The sequence below is a fragment of the Canis lupus genome, chromosome 1, assembly GCF_048164855.1.
Source record: "Canis lupus baileyi chromosome 1, mCanLup2.hap1, whole genome shotgun sequence".
In the NCBI taxonomy this organism is placed as follows: domain Eukaryota; kingdom Metazoa; phylum Chordata; class Mammalia; order Carnivora; family Canidae; genus Canis; species Canis lupus.
This window is the reverse complement of record NC_132838.1, coordinates 93,731,744-93,751,068: the sequence shown is the minus strand read 5'-3', so window position 1 is coordinate 93,751,068 and position 19,325 is coordinate 93,731,744. Positions and strand designations below refer to the sequence as shown.

The 19,325-nt window shown below is 42.4% G+C and overlaps 1 protein-coding gene and 1 long non-coding RNA gene across 20 annotated transcripts in view; one reads left to right on the top strand and one right to left on the bottom strand.

Moving 5' to 3' along the window:
* Window positions 1-19,325, top strand: part of GLIS3 (GLIS family zinc finger 3) — a 552,705-nt gene that overhangs the window by 44,583 nt on the left and 488,797 nt on the right. Inside the window, exons 1-2 of one of the 18 annotated variants that reach the window (XM_072840230.1) lie at window positions 15,016-15,232; window positions 15,774-15,921. The exons of 16 other annotated variants lie outside the window; for them this stretch is intronic. The gene's annotated coding sequence lies outside the window, so the exon portion shown is untranslated. Of the gene's footprint in view, window positions 1-15,015; window positions 15,233-15,773; window positions 15,922-19,325 lie in introns of those variants that run through there. One more of the 18 variants, XM_072840267.1, reaches the window with a different exon arrangement.
* LOC140640815 (uncharacterized) lies at window positions 12,362-18,800 on the bottom strand. 2 transcript variants are annotated; one of them, XR_012037444.1, is made up of 4 exons: window positions 17,953-18,797; window positions 17,337-17,436; window positions 14,730-16,306; window positions 12,362-13,264 (listed from the first exon to the last, which is right to left on the bottom strand). It is a non-coding gene; the product is annotated as an uncharacterized lncRNA (long non-coding RNA). The 2 variants fall into 2 exon arrangements; XR_012037438.1 differs by lacking the exon at window positions 12,362-13,264 and having other exon boundaries at window positions 14,560-16,306; window positions 17,953-18,800.

The following is a 19,325-nucleotide window of genomic DNA, read 5'->3' as shown; positions in this document are numbered from 1 at the left end:
GATTCATGAACAGCATTTTATTATTTTGTGAAATATCTTGCCTAACTTGGGAAGGTATTCTTTTTGAGGATCCTCCTGGGTAGTGAACAAATGGGGTGGGAATACCCATCCTGCACGTGTGGGACACTGGCTGGAGATCCAGTGCTGGGAAATGGTTGACATAACATGAGAAATGTGGATGGAAGGCAGATGTTCCATGTCAAGCTGAAACTCTATCGTTTCCTTTACTAGAATGTCTAGTGAGTCAAGGTCAATATTATAAAAGATAACCTAGTATAATAGTTGTGTGTCATGCCTGTCAGGTAGTTATTCTTAAGACTTTCATTTTAATTAAACTGTAAAGCAGTAGACCCTCCCCACCCCCCAACAAAAACGGGAGCTACTATGCTAAGTCCATTTCCTTCTGTGATTTTAGTTCACTCTGGATTATTAGGGGATTGATTTTAGTGGATTATGTAAATCAGTAGTTTTCAAAAACAGCAAAAAAGCCTATCAGTAAACTAGATTTTTTAATTTCTCCACATATTCTGATTCAGTTGGGCAGGGGTAAGCCCAGGAACATGCATTTTAACGGATACATAACTTTGAGAAGCACTCATCCAGATACTTTAAAGACGTTTTTTAGCAATTGGATGACTCTTACTGCCTCATTGCTCATCAGTCCTTTCAGAGATGCTGACCAAAGATGCTCATAGAGGTGCAACTGAGATTGGCAATTCTGGTCCTTCCCATCAAGTTGAATGGTATTTTGTGGCTCTGGATTTAAAGTAATGACCACACTAATGAATAATGGAGATGATATTTTAGGAATTATTTAATGTATTTTTTATTCCTCTTAAATCAAGATGCCATATGGCTCCACATCCTTTTAATCAATGAATCTCAGTGCTTCAGGGGCAAGGCAGTCACTAGCTAGAACACCAAAGTCATCGCTGAGCTTTGACTGTCAAATGAAGCTTTTTATGTATTGTGTCCCCAGGGAGAAAGTGCTATTGAAAGTTAGCTCCGTCAAGAGAGAAAAGGAATTTCTGAATTTCTAAAGCTCCTTTTATATATCATTTATTCCTAATCTTACTGGATTTTTAATAGAGAAAGAGATCTGTAAAATCTCTACTTGCCATATTTTCTTGAGATTTTCTTTGCAGTCATGTACATGATTGATTTTTATGTCTTTCATTCAGTGGATGTCAGGTTCTTCAGCAATTAAAACAAGTGAGTTGATTGTACTGTTCAGTCTTTCTGTGTTTATTTCTTGTCTCCTAGATCTCACTGGTTTGAAATATTCTTCTGTTGCTGTATTTTACCTCTTTTAAATTTTTGCAGAATGTACCCCAAAACTTAAAAAACAGAACAAAACAAACCCAACAGCATAATCTCTTATTCCTCCCTATCTCCAAATTCTTATTCCCTGGAGGCAACCACTCAACTCTGCTTTATCTTCTGCCATATTCCAGAATTACACATAACTTTGACTTTTAAATTTTAAATACTATCTATTGATATTTTATCTTGGAAAATGAGTTTGAGAAGTGGAGATAAATTGCTCTATGCAGTTTGCCACACTTAAAGTCTTTAAGGAAGGGGAAAATGAGGAACAGTGGCAAGTGATGAGGTAAGTGGGTGCTGGTTCCTCTTCTGCAGGTCAAAGCCCCAGTTGGTGGGGTGAGGGGTAGTGAGTATTAGAATTAATAAGATATACTCAAAAATACTTACTGAGCACCTACTGTTCCAGCAAAATGACATCATGAGCTTGCATTATTTTGAGAGAACCAGACAATAAATAATATATAAAATACATGTCCACTGGTAAAAAAAAAAAATGTATGGAGCAAAAAAAGTAAGGAGTTAGATGGCATGAAGAGGTGGGCTTGGGGGTGGGTTCATAATTTTTTTTTACTAGAATTATTATAGAGGGCCCTACTTAAAAGGCATTATCTCCATAAATACCTGGAGTGGGTGAGGGAACTGGCTAAGGGTGTTTTAATAAGCAGAATGAAGGAAGGGCAGAGGTAGGAGATGAGGTCAGTGAGGTAACAGTGGGACATGGCAGGAAATGGTGAGAGTAGTTTTTTTTAAGATTTATTTATTTATTTATTCATGAGAGACAGAGAGAGAGAGAGGCAGAGACATAGGCAGAGGGAGAAGCAGGCTCCTCACAGGGAGCCCGAATGTGGGACTTGATTCCGGATCCTGGGATCAGGGCCTGAGCCAAAGGCAGAGACGCTCAACCACTGAGCCACCCAGGCGTTCCGGTGAGAGTAGATTGTACAGGACCTTGTAAGTACTTTGGCTTTTACTCTGAGGTAGAAATTCCTGGACACTTTTGAATGGAGAAGTAACCTAATTTGACTTTGGCTTAAAGGCATCATTCTGGTTGTTGTATTGAGAATAGACTGAAGGGAAGCAAAGTGTGGAAGGAAGAGACCAGCCAGGTGACTAATGCCATGATTCATGTACAGATAAGAATTAGACCAGAGTTGGCAGTAGTGAAGAGACAGTGAGTATGAATTCTGGATATATTCTGAAGGTAGAGCCAACAAGATTGCTAATGGATGAGCTTTGACAACCTAAGAGGAAGAGAAGAGACAAGGAATTCTGGCCTGAGGAACCAGAAGGAGAAATGCTACCTGGTGTGTTGAGGAAGATTGTAGAAGGGGTGGATTTTAGGTGGAAAGATCAGAATTTAGTGTGGACAGATCAGGTTGGAGATGCCTGTTGGTTAAGCAGATGACACTGTGGACTAGCACTTGGTTATTGAAATCTAGAATATGTGGGAGAGGTTGAGACTTACAGCGAAATTTGGAATCGTTAGCAGATTTAAAGCCAGGAGACTAGATGAGGACACCGTGGGAGTGAATTTAAGGGAGAACTGAAGAAGAGGCCTAAGGACTGAGCCCTGGGTTACTTTACATTTAGAAATCAGGGAAGAGTTAATAATGAAGTTAGAAGAAGACCAGGATTTTTAGGAGCCCAAGTAAAGAAGGTAATTCAGGGAGCAAACAGTCAACTCTCCAATCCTGCTAATGTGGGAAATAGGATGAGCACTGAGAATTGGCCTCTAGGTTGGGCAATATGGAGGTCATCAGAGAACTTGAGAAGAGTAGTTTCAGTGGAATGGTGGTGGGGAGGAAGAACAGTAACCATGGAGGAAATCATACTGGTACAGAATATATAGCACGTGCCTATGGCGTCAGAGAAACCAACTGGGAAAATCTGTCCCCTCATAGGAAACACAGAAATGCTCAGGGAACTAATGGACCAGAAAATACAAAAGATCGCAAAGCAAGATTTGCAGCCAGAGGATGCCTTGAGGACAATAGACTCTAGCTGTGGGTGTTAGCACAATTCCAAGAGAATCAGGTAGGATCAGGTACCTACAGTGATCAGCAGGTTCAGGGGTCCAGGGGGTAGATCAGCCCAGTGTCTTCATGAACAATGACAACGGTATGGAGGTTACTACATGGGCCATCATTACATTCCTGTTCTACTGCCACTACAAGTACACAGAAGCTTACCCCCAGGCTCAGGAGCCATATCAGTAAGGAAAATGGGGAAGGAGGATATATTCTGAAAGATGGAGCATTTCTCTCAAAGACACAGGGGTGAGCTAAGACAATAAGAGAGTGTTTCAAAGTGGAATTAGCTAAGTTATATTTAATTGTTATGTTGAACTCTTCCCCCACCCCCCTAACTTCTATCTGTTGGCAGACTCAAAACTCAGAAAATGTCAGTTGTGTGAGCTAAAGGAAAGTGATATACTTTTTTCTCATTTGATTTGTAGTTAATAAGCTTCTACTTGGGTATAGACATTTTGGGTTATTTATGGATTTAAAACTACATGTTATTTCTGTTCCCCTGTAGTAATTAAAAGTTGTCCATATAAGAAAATATGGAAAAGTATGAAGAAGTCTGGAAAAAGAGGGAATAGATCCAGAAATCCCAGGGAAATAATTACCTCACACTAGATCAAGTCATGGAGATCTTGTGAATTCACCACTGAGCAAGAAGCAAAGCCATTTGTCACGGGCATGTATTAAATCTTGATGTCTGCTCAATCTTTGTGTCAATGTCAATGTGAGAAGTCTCCAGTCTACCACCAAAAATATGCTGTGCTGTGCTTTTCTTTCTGCCTGCCTTCCTTCTCTCTCTCTCTTTAAACAAAACTTGTTGTGGAACTTTCAGCATCCCGTGTGGGCAGACAAGGGCAATGGGAAGCTTTCTGCTTGAATTTAAGGTACCAGTGCCTGAGGTAGTGGGTCATTCAGAACCACCTTGGGCCACATTTCCATCTCTACCAAGAGCCCAGCATCTCAGAATGTTCCACCTTAGAATTGGAGCTGTTTCATGTCAGGTGACATGTGGATTTGAACAAATCTGTTACCACTGCTTTCCTCTAAAATTCAGCTCTTGAAGGTTGCTGTAAGGATCAGTGATAATGTATTTAGAGTAGCACCCATGTCTAGATGCTGAAGAACTGCTGTTATTAACAGAAACAGTGAGAATAGCATTCATCTAAGCCAGTAGTTTTCACAGATTTTCTGAAAAGTCCATGATTAAAAAAGGGAAATTTAATTTAGACCAGTGGTTTCAAACCTGGCTATGCTCAGAATATTCTCTGAGGCTTGTTAAAAACACATACCCTGGTGTCACTGCTAAACATTCTGATTCACTAACTCAGGAGTGGGAAGTGGGCACCTGCAGTTTAACAGGTTCCACAGGTGATACTGTTGCACAAACCAGTGCTTCTCAGCCCTGGCTGTGTATTAAAATAGGAAAACAACTGGGGAGCTATGAATGTTTCAGATACAGGGGCCACACTTTGGACCAACTAAATCAGAGTCTCTGGATAGGTGGGCACTAGTGTTTAAAAAACTTTCCATGGGGATGTTCATGTGCTCTTAGAAGTTTTGTACTTGGGGGGCACATGGATGGTTCAGTAGGTTAAGCAGCCAACTCTTGATTTCACCTCAGGTCAGGGTCTCAGGGTCCTGGGATCAAGCCCCATATCTTAGTGGGGAGTCTGCTTGTGAATTCTCTCTCCCTCTTCCTCTACCCCTCCCACCCCCTACTCTCTTTCTCATTAAATAAATACATAAATCTTAAAAAAAAAAAGAGGTTTTGCACTTCACTTTGTGTCAGCAGTATCTGAGCTGCTTGTCAAAAACCCCATTGCATAGGCTCTCCTGGTGCCATTCTGAGTCAGATTTCTGCTGCTTGTCAAAAACCCCATTGCATAGGCTCTCCTGGTGCCATTCTGAGTCACCTTTCGTTGGATGGAGGCCCAGGAATCTTCACCCTAGCAAATTCCACAGGCTCTTATGCATAACACTCTTAAACAGTGTTAAGGACTATAGTTCTACACCAGTAGTTCTCAAATTTGGTTGCATGTTGGAATCACAAGATAGCTTGGTCTCACCCCCCAGATATTCTGATTGAATTGGGATGAGGTTTGGTCTGCTCGTTAAAAAATTTTAAAGCTCTCTTGTTGATTTGAATACCCAACAAAACTTGAGAACCAGTGGTCCCTGGATCAGTAGCATCAACATTATCTTATGGGAACTTGTAAGAAATGCAGATTCTTGGGCCGTCTCCCATACCTGCTGAATTAGAAGCTCTGGGAGTGGAGCCCAGTAATCTGTATTTAGCAGATGCTTCTGGTGATTCTGATGCACACTAAGGTTGGAGAACCAGGGGACTAGACCTTGATTATTAGCACAAATCACTTAGCAAGGACTAATGGATCAGATTAGCTGGTTGACATTGTGATTTAAGGGGCCTGGCCCAAGGCTGGCTCAGTGCATACCTGTCCAGAGTACACATGTGCCTCTAGGTGCATGTGGGAGATGCAAGAGCTCTGAGGTCAGCCCTGCACACACTGGTGCTTCCTCAATTGATAAGCCATGCTCTATCGAAAGAGAGCCCAGCCCATCCAAGGCAACCCAGGGGCTTTTAGCAGCCATTTCAAACTTTGATGAGAGCTACCTCAAGACACTATTTGCAGTAGATTGTTAAAATTTAGATTCCTGGGCCCTACCAACAGATGTTGCTTTGGTGGATCCAGGGTGGCCACTAGGAAACAGCATTTTACGCTGGTATCTACAATGATGCTGATGTAAATGATATGTAACCAACTGAAAAATACTGGCTTAATGGGCTATTGTCCTGAACCTTGGTGAAATCAACTTATGGAACCTTCAGATTTTAGCCCTAGTTTAGATTCAGAAGGTTTGGACTCCTCCATCAATGCACGGATAGCAAAGCCAGGTGTGAAGTCACTGGCCAAGCCCAGTGTCTGGTTCCAGAGCTCAACTTCTGATGTCCGTGAGAACCTTCTTTTGTTCCGGGACTCACCAACCCCACCATTGCATTGGAGACCGGCTTTTAAATTTCTTTCTGGTACTCTCCCCCAATCACTCCTGGGCTTAGGAAATTTTGCAGTATGAAAAATCCAGTTTGCCCCTCCTGACCCTAACTCCTCATGACTGAGGCTTGTCACAAGTGGCTGAAGGCAGCAGGTTGAAGACTCCTTCCCCAGAGAAATCCAAAATGCTGCACGTATTTGGCCTCTAGGCGGTGCCAGCCTTTTGGAAAACAAGGCTGTTTATGTAACAGATTGGCAGTTTGAGCGGCTGTGTAAATGTCATTCTTTAAAAATAAAGATGAAACTCTCTGTTAACTCAAACAGGAGCAAATTAAAAAGTAGAGTGAAACATCTACTTCGTGAATACAATTCATCCGCTGTCTCTGGTACTTCAAAACGATACCTTTTCTTCAAATGATAACTGGCATCCTCCCACTGGCTTTAGCTAGGCAGTGACAAAACAACAGACCACTTCACTCACTTCAGTGAAGAAGAAAAATCCAGTCTGTTAGGATAGGCTTCATGTGACTCATACACTCAGAGACCGGATCCTTTCTATGCAACCAAACTCAGAAGCCGAATAAGCTACTGAAATATGACTGAGCTTTGGAGTTTATTCCCTGAAATGTATTGAGGAAGTATTGTATTGAGAATCTCAATTGTTTCTAGACCCAAAAGATGATTATTTTTTCTTGTGAATCACCAGGAGGGTCCTTGAAATACCAATTTTCAACCATTTTAAGGGTACATCTATAATACATAAAGCCACCTCATTTTGAGGGCTTTGTGTCTTGTTTCCTAATGCAGAATCTCAACCTTAGCTTCAAAATGGAACCACTTAGGAAGCTTTTAAAAATCCCAAGCCTGGGTGGCTCAGTGATTGAGCACTGCCTTTGGCTCTGGTCGTGATCCCTGGGTCCTGGGATCGAGTCCTGCATTGGGCTTCCCATAGGGAGGCTGCTACTCCCTCTATCTATGTCTGCCTCTTTCTTTGTGTCTCATGAATAAATAAATAAGTACAATCTTTTAAAAAAAATCTCAAGGCTCAGGCACATACTCCAAACCAATTAAGTAAGGATCTGGAGGTAGGACCCAGTCAACAGTATTTTTCAAAAGCTTGTTAGGTGATAATGTGAAGTGACCCCTTTGGTTCCTTCACTCTCTGTACCTCTTTCCTAGAATTCAGACCCTTGTCCTTGGGGCTGGCTGCAGGGACCATTGTCCAGGACTCACACTGCTTTCTCCTGATTTGTCTCTCTCTGAGTTCTGCTCATGCAGACTGATCCCCAGTGGACCCATCCTTAGTATTTTATGCCCATCATCTCAGATTTGTCTGAAATCCAATGGTGGCTACGTCTTGATCTCAAGCCTGAGGCTTCAACCATGCAGTAATTGGTGGATAGGAAAGATACCTCCTAGATTATTTAACATGTTGGTTCCAAAATACCAGCCCAGAGATGAACTCTTCTGAATAAGAATAAAATATATGCTAGACTCAACCCCCAAAAGGCCCATTAGGTAGGTCTGGAGAATGACTTAGCAAGCTGTGTTTTAATCAGCTAAACCTTCAATACCTAGGGGTAATAGAATCTCAGACGCGATATGACTTGTTCAGGGTCTCTTGGCTTGTTAGGAAAAGAGACAGGCTTAAAATTGAATGTCTTGACTTCTATGAAAAGAAGTCATGGTATGGATAAATATAATTTTTGTATTTCCAAAAAAAGAAATCCAATGAATTTTCTTTCTAACCCTTACCAGTCAGACATTAGGGAAATGACAAAGCATTCTGGAGAGTCCTATTTGTTTTCTAGCCCCTGCTTAGGCACACATTAACTCTGAGGTTTGGGGCAAGTATTTTCATCTCCCTGAGACTGTCTTCAATCTTTCAGGTAAGGTGCTGCATGTCTCATATGGTTTTGTGAAAATTGAATGATACAGTATAAAGAGCTGAGTGTAGAACCTGGCACTGAGGAAAGACTCAAAACTAGCTGCTACTGTTTCTATTATTACTGCTATTTATGTTGTTCAGCGCCTATCTGGCTTTGTGATATGAAAGAAAGAGAGCCAAAATGATTGCCCAGGAGGGATCCACCATGTTCTTTTAGTTCTGTGTTGCTGGAGACCCTCATCCAACTCAGCATGTTAGAAAAAAAAAAAAAAAAAAAGACGTGCAGGCAACTGAAGTTTTGTTAGCTGTATTTTCCTGGTTATAAATGAAATACACATCATTGCAGAAAACATTTGAAATGTTCAGAATCATTGGCAAATATTGCCTTCAGTCTTTTAAACTCAAAAGTATTACTTAAACTAAAACAATTTAGTATTTTTATTTTCAAATTAATGGTGATATAAGAACTTTTCCCTGTCATTAATCTTTTTGACTATATCACTTTAATAACTGCATGGTATCCAGTCATATGGCTGCATTTAATTAACCATTTTCTGATTTTTAGATAATTTATATTTTTTGATTTTTATAATAACACTTTGATGAATGTCCTTATAGATAAGTCTTTTAAAAAGTTTCTGATTATTTTTTCAGCACTAAATCCTACAATGAGAATTTTTGGTTAAAGGATTTATGCTTTAAAGATAGAGAACAAACCGAGGATGGGTGGGCAATGGGCTAGATGGATGATGGTCATTAATAAGGAGGGCACTTGTGATGAGCACTGGGTGTTCAGTGGAAGTGATGAACCACTGACTTCTACTCCTGGAACCAATATTGTACTGCTTGCTAACTAACTAGAATTTAAATAAAAAATTTGAAAAGAAAAGAAAAGATTTTTGCTAAGTAATTGCGAGATCATTTTTTGGGAAATTGTACCAATTTGTGCCCTGGAAGCCAGTGGCACTACCAACTTTGAGTATTTTTCTTTTCGAATTTCAGAGGTAAAAAAAAACTCATTTTAGTGCATTTGAAGATATTTACTAGTAATGCTGGATTTTTACATAGATATTAACCATTTATAGTTCGTCCCCTGAGAATTATCTGTTAACTTGGTCTGTTTTTCTCTGGGAATTTAATGTATTCCTGATCTGTTTATACAAGTATTTCTATATATAGTTGACAGATAATTTTGTAGACCTTTTTTCACAGATCTTTTAACAAATATATAGTGCAATTTGTATGTTCATCTATCTACTATCATAAGGGCTCACTCACTAAAGGAAATAATGCACACATTGTAAAGGACTTGGGATATTAACTTTGATTAGCTAGAGCTCCACGTTTCCCTTAAGTGGTAGCTTGGTGTAATGGCACATGGACCTGGGTCCAAATCCTGGCTTTGCCACTTACAGGTTTTGTGGTCTTGGTTTTCCCATCTAATCTTTCTGAGCCTCATTTTCCTCTTCCATAAAATGGAAGTTATTATATCTAGTTTGCAGGGTATGTGTGAACATTCAGAGCGGTGGTGCTTCTATAAACACCCTACTGCACATGTCACAGTTAGGCACCAGTAGTGGAAGCAATGATACCAAGGTATTGAGGGCCCTGACCTAGGACTGACACTCTGAGTATTGGTGGCCTGGTGTGGCATGGTGGCTTTGGCTCTGTGGAGCCTTGCCAGTTGCACCAGCAGTAGGGGGCTAGTGGATAACCTTGGCCACAGGGATCTCTGAAGGATACGGGGCCAAAGAGGAGGAAAGCCATGCATGCTACACGTCAATGAAAAGTACTTATTTTGAATTGAGATGATATACTGTTTGGAGGCTCCCAAAATTAGAGCAGGGAGGGGATTTTGCAGTGGGCTAAAGCCAGAGAAGTATTGTTTTCTATTCCTGTTATGACCCCACTTTGATGTCCTGCTGTGGTCTATTGATAACAAACAGATGGGGAAGTGGAGCAATGACTTGTTCAAGATCACATGGCCCATGACTTTCAGACACAGGCCTCCTGACTCACCAATTACTGCTCTTCTACATCTTGTCACCAGGGAAATTTTTCTGAGTCAGCAGATTTTTACATTAGATGTTCACAGTACTGTATTAACTCCTTGGATTTCTTGGAACTAGATACAGACATCAAGGACAGGATGAGGGAAGGATCAGTCAGTCACCTCACCATGTACCCTTACATCTGGTTCAGCGGGGGAAGGGAACTTAGGGCATTTCATCCACAGACAAGGGACCCAGGGAAAGCTTTCATGGCTCCTTCTAGGATAGGTCTAAAGAGATCATGATGTTTCTACGGTCCTGCAGGGTAGATGCCACACACAGGCTGGGTCAACACCATCCCCCAGCCCGTGGGGTACCGGCTGGGGGATGGTGCCATTGGGCCCTAGAATCATTGCATTCTGGCTCTTTGCTCTCCACACCCAAAGGCTTTGTAGATACAGGAAGCACGTGAAGTTGAGGGGACTCTTCAGAGAATTTGAGCAAAAACCTTTTGCTGAGTAGTATTGCCGGTTATTTTTATTTGCTAAATCTGGCAACCCAACGAGCAATTAAGGATTTGCTTTAACTGAATCATTTTGTTTAGCTGCCTACATTAAATTGATCCAATTCACAGGTTAGGGCTTCATTTCACTTTGTGTTATAGACTTTAATCATTGTTGTCATCATCGAGGTATTCCTTATACTTCTCATTTGTTTTAATTATGGCACTGAGATATTCAATAAAAATAGGTGGAGAGGGGTTTTTATTCTGAGAGCTATTCTCATTTTAGTTGGGGGTTGAAGGGAGCAGGCATAACTGCCCACGGCTGGCCAGGCTTTGGAAGGTCAGAAGTAGAAAAGGTCTGTGGACACCCGGTCCCTTAAACAGATGCCTTCTGTAGTGTCTTTGTACATAGGAAGGAATGCCACCTCTTGCAGAGGTGGTGGTATAAATGAGGGAGTAGGGGAATGAAAGGAGAGAGTGGGCAGGGCAGTGTGGGGACAGCATGCCGTGCCTGACCCATAGCTTACTGGGCCAGGCCAGGCTGTTTGGTGTTCACCAGGGTAACCTGTTGCCAGGAGGACGACAGTAACTTCCCCATGACAACCCTGGAGCAAGGTCCCTGGCATTGCAAACAGGGCCATGAAAGTCCGGCCCTCCAGTAGGCCTGCTGCTTAATGAGCATGCATTTGCACTGCATTCATTTCTGAAAAGGTGGAGGGGGCAGAGGGCTCTCACCAGCTTCCCAGCCTCTCCAGCCATCAGCTCCTTGACAACCCCACCTTTCCTGTCCATCTGGATACCCCAGAGCTGCCTGTTCTTATACTTGCTTGTTTTGAGCTGGTTCTGTGCTTGCTTGCTTGCTTTCTCTTTCTTTCCTCTTTTTTCTTTTCTTTTCTTAATTTGTAGAAGGTATGAATATTGTATTCAGAAGGCTCTTTTAGAAATAGAAGATTTAGAGCCTTCCTGGGACTTACCCTATACAGTCTTCAACTGTCTACCTGAATCACCTATAAAAGAATCAGTGCCCATTTCCCAAATTTTTTACTGAACCTGTATGAGATCACATTGTGAAGTTACACATTCAAAACCCCTGAATTATGAGTCATCCTAATGCTTGCCACAGGAAGAAATCACTTTTGTTTCTAACTGTTTAAGCCTGGAACTGTAAATCTAGTCTTTTCCTCTCCCTAAAAGGTCAACAGAGCAAAAATGGTAGCAGCATTCTGGGTAAGATTTAAGGAATTCAGGAAGCTCTCAAAGCAAAATGATATCCTCTGGTGTTGCCTGAAATTCTATCTTTTTTGTTATTTGGAGCTTTATAATCACAATTTCTCTTGGGAGGAAGATATTTCCGATCAGGTGTAACACCTGGAAGTGATGGGGAATCACAACAGATGAAGCAGGGAGGTTCCCCCCATCTCCTTGCATTGCAGTTTTGTCTAGAGCAGCCCTTCCCAAAGTTCTGGGTGGGGGGAAGCTAATAGCCTTTCTTGAAAAAAAAAAAAAAGCTTCCTAGCCAAGTTCATTTGGGAAGAGCAGAATTGAGAGGTCATTGAACAAGATCTTGTTCTATCACTCTCTGAGAATGTTAGAAATTTCTTGCTGTCTCTTAGATTATATATTATTTGCTGATTCTTTTTTTAAAAGAATTGTTTTATTTATTTATTTGAGAGAGTGAGAGAGAGAGAGCGTGCACACACAAGCACAAGCAGGGAGAGGGGCAGAGGGAGGAGATGTGGACTCTCCACTGAGCAGGGAGCACAACGCAGGACTCATTCCCAGGACCCTGGGACTATGACCTGAGCTGAAGGCAGACGCTTGGTTAAGCCACCCAGGCACTCCATACTTGCTGATTCTTAGGGAAATTAAAATCAATTTTTAAAAAAAGTCTTAGTTTTTTAAGTTTGTAAAATGAAAATAACAGTAACTGTTCCATGAAGTTATCCTGGGGATTGAAGGGGGCAGCCTAGGGATGAAGAAGCTGCCATAGAGCAGACAACCAGTGTCCTAAGGCCCAGTATGGAGCTGAAAAGACTTAACATTGAACCCACTTTCCTAGTGTCACAAGAGGGACTGTAAACAAAGAACAATATACTGCCCATTTCAGAAATAACGATACCACCAAATCCGTAGTGTGTGGCATCTAGTAGATGCTTGATATATTTTCTGGATGAGCACATAAACCTGCATCTATACCAGATGTAATATATATCAGTAGGGTCCACATGGGGATGATATATTTTCTGGATGAGCACATAAACCTGCATCTATACCAGATGTAATATATATCAGTAGGGTCCACATGGGGATGATTCCTGGAGTCATTATAGTGGCTCCAAGGTTATAGAAATTTCCATCTACCTCATCTAACAGTCCAGAGATGGGTGGGCTGTTTAGGGTGAGTAGAGTACTCTCTGCCTCAAGAAGTCATCCAGACACCCAGGTGGGTTGTTTTTTTCTGCTCTCTTCAACATGGGACTTCCACATCTGAGCACAAGGATGCTGCTACAGTTGTTTTTCTTTCCAGAGAGAAAGAGAGGAGGGAGGGAGGGAGGAAGACTGGAATAAATGACTTTGCTAAGAAAATCATATGGACCAGAACTTAGTCACATGACTAGGCTATGGAGTCACACAGTCAGGTACAAAGAAGACAAAGTTATTAATCTCTAGTTGAGCAGCCATGTGCTTAGCTAAACCTTGAACGGAGCTTATGTTAGTAAAAAGGAAGACAGTAATGGTGGATATTGAGGTCCAGTTAGCAATCTCTGCCACAAAGACCTGCCTTAGTTGTATTCCTAGGTCTAGGAGGGAAAGCTGCCATCAGTAAACATGGATCTTGTGGTGTTGGGTTGGAGTATTTTCTTCCATTTGGGGATTCTGCCTGGAGAGATTTAGACAAGCTGGAGCGTATTTGCAGGACTTCAACCAGGATAGTTAGGATTGAGATGGGACTCTAAAGTATACAAGAAATCCTTGGAGAAATTAGGTGTATTTAACTTGGAGAAGAGAACATTTAAGGACAACAAGATACCTGTTTTTAAAGGACTAAAAGGACATATGGCTAAAATGAACAAGTTAGGAAACAACAAATGCTGGCGAGGATGCGGAGGAAGGGGAACCCTCGTACACTTCTGGTGTGTACACTTCAGGGAAGGCAAGCTGGTGCAGCCACTCTGGTTCCTCAAGAAGTTAAAAATAGAGCTACCCCAAACCCAGCAATTCCACTACTAGGTATTTACCCAAAGAACACTAATGTTGTGATCCAAAAGGGCACCTGCACCTCAATGTTTATAGCAGCAGTTACAAAAGTCAAACTACAGGAAGAGCCCAGATGTCCATTGACAGATGAATGGACAAAGAAGATGTGGGATATATATATATATCCCGGAACATTACTCAGCCATCAAAAAGATGAAATCTTACCATTTACATCGATGAGAATAGAACTGGAGGGCATTATGCTAAGTAAAATAAGTCAATCAGAGAAGGACAATTATCATATGGTTTCACTCGTATGTGGAATTTAAGAAACAAGAGGATCGTGTGGGAAGGGAGGGAAAAATAAAGTAAGTTAAAATCAGGGAGACAAACCATAATAGACTCTTAACTCTAGGAAACAAACTGAGGGTGGCTGAAGGGGAGGTGGGTGAGGTTTGGGGTAACTGGGTGACAGGTATTAAGGAGGGCACTTGATGTAATGAGCACTGGATGTTATATGCAATGGATGAATCACTAAATTCTACATTAGAAACTAATGATAAGCTACATGTTAACTAATGGAGTTTAAATAACTTTGAAAAAAGGACATAAGGAGTTTTGAGTTGAAGAATGGCTAGGATTATTCTGTGTGACTTGAAGAGTAAAAGCCATGGGCTCACACCTCAGTACCCTAGGTGCTCTCCCTCCCACCCCCATGTACCACTCTACAATCCAGCCATCTTGAGTGTGCTTGAGCTCTGGTAATGAATCGTGTTTTTCTCTTACTTCTGGGTCTTTGTCCAGGTGTCTCCCCCACTGGAACACTCTTCCCTGGTGTCTCTTTTCTCACCCAGATCTTCAGCTGAGTATTTTCTGCTCATTCTTCAGATCTCACCTGAGACCTTTTAACTGTTAGGAAACCATGCCTCACATTCAAGTCTGTGTTCAGGTCCTGCCTTCTGGGTTCCCATTGCATCTTGCCTTCCTCATAATAACCTATCAACATTATCATAATGAGTGAGATTTATTACTGACCACTCCCACCAAAGTGCAGGTTTAGGGGATTTTTCTGCAACTGGATCACTTCTCTGGAGCCTGTCTTCTATTTGTCAAAAATCCCACCTTCTATTTCAAGGGACCAATGAGTGTCCTGAGCTTTTGAAAAGGAGAGGGGGTAAGGGAAGTTCAATGATTGGATTCAGTTCAGTAGTGGATTGAATAGTGTCCCCCCAAATTGATGTATACCTGGAAACTTGGAGTGGGATCCTCTTCGGAAATAATCCTGACAGGTATAATTAATTACATTAATATGAAGTCATACTGGATTAGATGAGTCCTAAATCTAATGGCTGGTGTCCTTACAAGAAGAGGAAAGGACATGCAAAAGATGAAGGCAGAGATTAGGGTCTCTATAGATTAGGGTTTCTCTAGAAAACTAATACAGATGGTCCAGGGAAAAGCAGACTGTCTTAAGGTGTCATGCATGTAGCAGTCAGTAGAGGGTCCTAACTGGGCAGCAATGGGAAGAACAGTTAACGGGATCCTTTGCACAAGTGATGTGCAGTGCTTGCTCAAATGGTAGCAGGTGATCTGCAGACATTGGCTTAGCTCTCTCCTAGCCCCCCTGATGCTTTTGGTGGATGATGATGAAAAGTTTCTCAGTGTTGACTCCACTTTGCCCAAAGTACCCCCTGAGTCCAGTCCCTCTTCTCAGCAAGCCCTGCTATTGCCCAGGTGTGACCCTTCTAGTTCATCCCCACCTTTCTTCCCAGCCCAGGTGGGGGTCACTTAGTTTCTCCTAGACCTGAACCTGGATCATCTTCTTTCCAGTTCACTGTCAAGATGGATTTCAAAGTGTGATCCCTGGAGCAGCAGCAACAATGTCACCCAGGAGGGTCCTAACAGTACAGATACTACTCATCCCGGACCTACGGAATCAGTAACACAGGGTGGTTGCCAGCAACCTGTGTTTTCATAGGTACTCTAGGCGATTCTGATGTGCCCTAGAGTTAGATCATTCTCCACCATACTGTCTTGGGGCCCTGACTCTTAATTTTTAAGGACCTTTTCTCTTGGCAGAATCCAGACATTTTAAGTCAAAATTATTTGTCTTTCAAAATTGCTGTTTCTGCTGTGGGCTTCAGGTGCCTGCATTGGACGTCACAAAAGTGAGTTCTAATCATTTCTATCCATTAGCATTTTTTGTCTTTCAAAATTGCTGTTTCTGCTGTGGGCTTCAGGTGCCTGCATTGGACGTCACAAAAGTGAGTTCTAATCATTTCTATCCATTAGCATTTCTGCTGGAATAGTCATCATTTTCATCAAGGATATGTGAAAACCTTTGGTTGACTTGGGGAAGGATGCTGTTCAAGGAAATTAGGGAAAGAAAAGCATGAAGATTACTATTTCAATATCATATTTCATTGCATTCATTAATTCACCTGTACCTCTGTCTAGACCGTAAACTCTTTGAGAGCAGGGTTCATTGTTGGATTAGTAGCACTTAGCTGTGGGCCTGGCCACTTGATGAAAAGATGAAAAAACTAGTAAGTTCTAGAGATCGTGAGTGGGGGCATTCCTGGAGGTGTTAAGCACAGGGTAGGTGCGGGGATATTGTAGAAGACATTCTTGTATCAGAAGGTGGTCAGATGAGACAAATTTTCAAGTTCTTTTCCACCCTGGGATGCTGTAATTCTTGTGATGGGATGCTGCAGAGAGAGAGAGAGAGAGAGAGAGAGAGAGAGAGAGAGAGAGGCTGTGCAGTACTTGGCACAGTGTTTAGCACATCTGTACTGAGAAATGCTTTCTAGCCTTTTGACTTCTTCAATGAGGGTACAGTAGGTGGGGTTATGGTAGCTCTTAGAAGTTCCCTGACACCACCTAGTTCCAGGACAAATTGTGAGGTGTTAGAAATACTCATTGGGAAGCATTTTATCATTCAGAGGTATCTTTTTTTTTTTTTAGCTGTTATATTTGTAAATTCTCTGACTTTAATATTGAAATGTTGATTACCAGAAGCAAGATGAAAAAGCAAAGACTAAGACCTTCAGTGGGAAAAAGTGGACTTCACACACATGTGCCAAAGTGCCTGGTTGATTTTGTGTGCGCCTGGAGTCAAGGACCCTTCTAGAATGTTACTTTTGGATGGGACTTCAGAGAGCTTTTGGTTTATAGTCAAGGAAACTGAGGCCTATGGAGATGGAAAACTTCTTAACCCCACATGGCTGTTCAAGCAGACAATATATCAGGGAAATGAAAAAGGCTTGGGCCATTTCTTTAAGTGTTAAAACTATAGCTTGGCAATAAGACAGGATTTGAGAATCTTATTCATCATCATAAACCTTTTGTAACAAAACACTGTTGGTGTCTTTCCAGTGTGCCCTCTGCACTCACCTCACAAGCTGTGGTTACTGGAACTGACAAGAAGCAAGCAGGGAACTCATGTTGTCATTCTGCTGCCTACAGCCCGGGAGCACTGTGTCAGACTCCTGTCCTAAAGAGTAATAATAGTGTAATAATAGTGGATGCTTACCACACAGCAGGCACTGATTTAAGGGCAATCTGTGTTTCTAACACTGTCCATTCTCACAGTACCTGTACAATAGAGACAATCATCATCATCCTTATTTCACAGATGAGGAAACCAAGGCATAGAGAGGTGAAGAACCTCATCCAAGCAGACATCACAGTGACTCTCCTGTCAGTCATTTCTTCATATACGTGGTCATATTTGGTTTTAGGAGTCAAGAGACTTCATCTTTCTTGGGGCCCAGGACTTAACTCCTCTAGATTTCCCTACTTTAGAGGCTGACGTGCTAGTGGAGTATGATTTGGGGCAGAGCCATATTTTACTTGTTCATAAACGTGAGCAATTGGGAGGCAGAATGTCAGGTGAGGGTCCCAGATTCCACTCAGTTTCTGTCTGTTTTGCTGTGGTGGTCTGAGGTGTGAACACTTTTACCTGCTGACAGTTGGTGGGTGGGATGGGTTCCTATCTGGCTTTACTCACCTGGAGCCCCAGGTAGAGCTGTGTCCAAGTCATTCTTCAGGGACCATGGTAATATCTGGGCTGCCTTGGAGTCCCTGGGGGAGGCCTGGAGAGATCTTTTGTTTTCTTGCGCTAGACTTCTCAGGCTGTAAGGGGTGAGTCAGTCTCAAGCTTCTGGTGAATTCTGTGGAACATGCCTCACTCGCACTGAAGCCCTAGAGTAGCAGCATCCACAGCTCTTCCCAGCAATGGGCCACATGACCAGAAAACCATATGTGCCCAGCTAAACGAGCATGACGTTGCTAACAGTGATGAGTGGGAAGAGATTAGACAGCCCTCCAACATGCCTCCAACATGAGTCATATGTGCATATAGGCTTTCTTCTTCCTAATTTCCTTTTGCCCAGAATTCTTCTGAAAGCCCAGGTTCATCATGTAATTTCAGTGAACTTAACTTGAACAGCTGAACAAAAACACTTGATTCCATTGGGCTTTTCGTACATTGGTCATTGATGACAGACCTCAGGTACGGTAGGAGGAAAATGATCGATGGGGGAAATTAGGCCCAGGTTAGGGACCACAGCTTGTCACATGACATTATGGTGTAACTGCTTGTGCTCAAGTCCAGGGGGCACCACTGGCATTGACTTCAAAGTGGATGGCATTCCCCCCTGCCACCGCTCCCCTCTGCCCGTAGTTGTGCAGAAAAAACCTTTTTTTTTTAAGGTTTTTAAATTTATTTTATTCATGAGAGAGACAGAGAGTGGCAGAGACACAGGCAGAGGGAGAAGCAGGCTCCATGCAGGGAACCTGACATGGACTCTATCCTGGTTCTCCAGGATCACGTCCTGGGCTGAAGGTGGCGCTAAACTGCTGAGCCACCCAGGCTGCTCCTGATCACGCCTTTAATTAGTGACTTTGAAGGCCCCATCCATCCAGCTTCACAAAATACAAAGCTCAGATATATCCTTGCTTCTCTTTTCATCCCTCATGCCTCCTGATTTGGTACCCAGTTCCAGTGTGGGTGTCTGCCTCTTCCCCCCCCCCCCCCCCCCCCGCCCGACCAATAACAAGCATTTCTCAGGCACCAGCTGGGTGTCTGTCCTTCATTTCAGCTCAATTCTAATACATCTACCAGGAGATAGAGTCAGATCCTAGAGGCTAAGGGCTCAGGCCTACTACAACACTGTCCTTCACACACATTTCAGATGCCGAAGTCCAAAGTCCAGGTTGTTAGAGCACCTGAGTGGCTCAGTCAGTTAAGCGTCTGCCTTTGGCTCAAGTCATGATCCCAGGGTCTTGGGATCAAGTCCCGCATCAGGCTGCCTGCTCAGCGGGGAGCCTGTTCCTTCCTCTCCCACTCCCTCTGCTTGTGCCCCTCAAATAAATAAATAA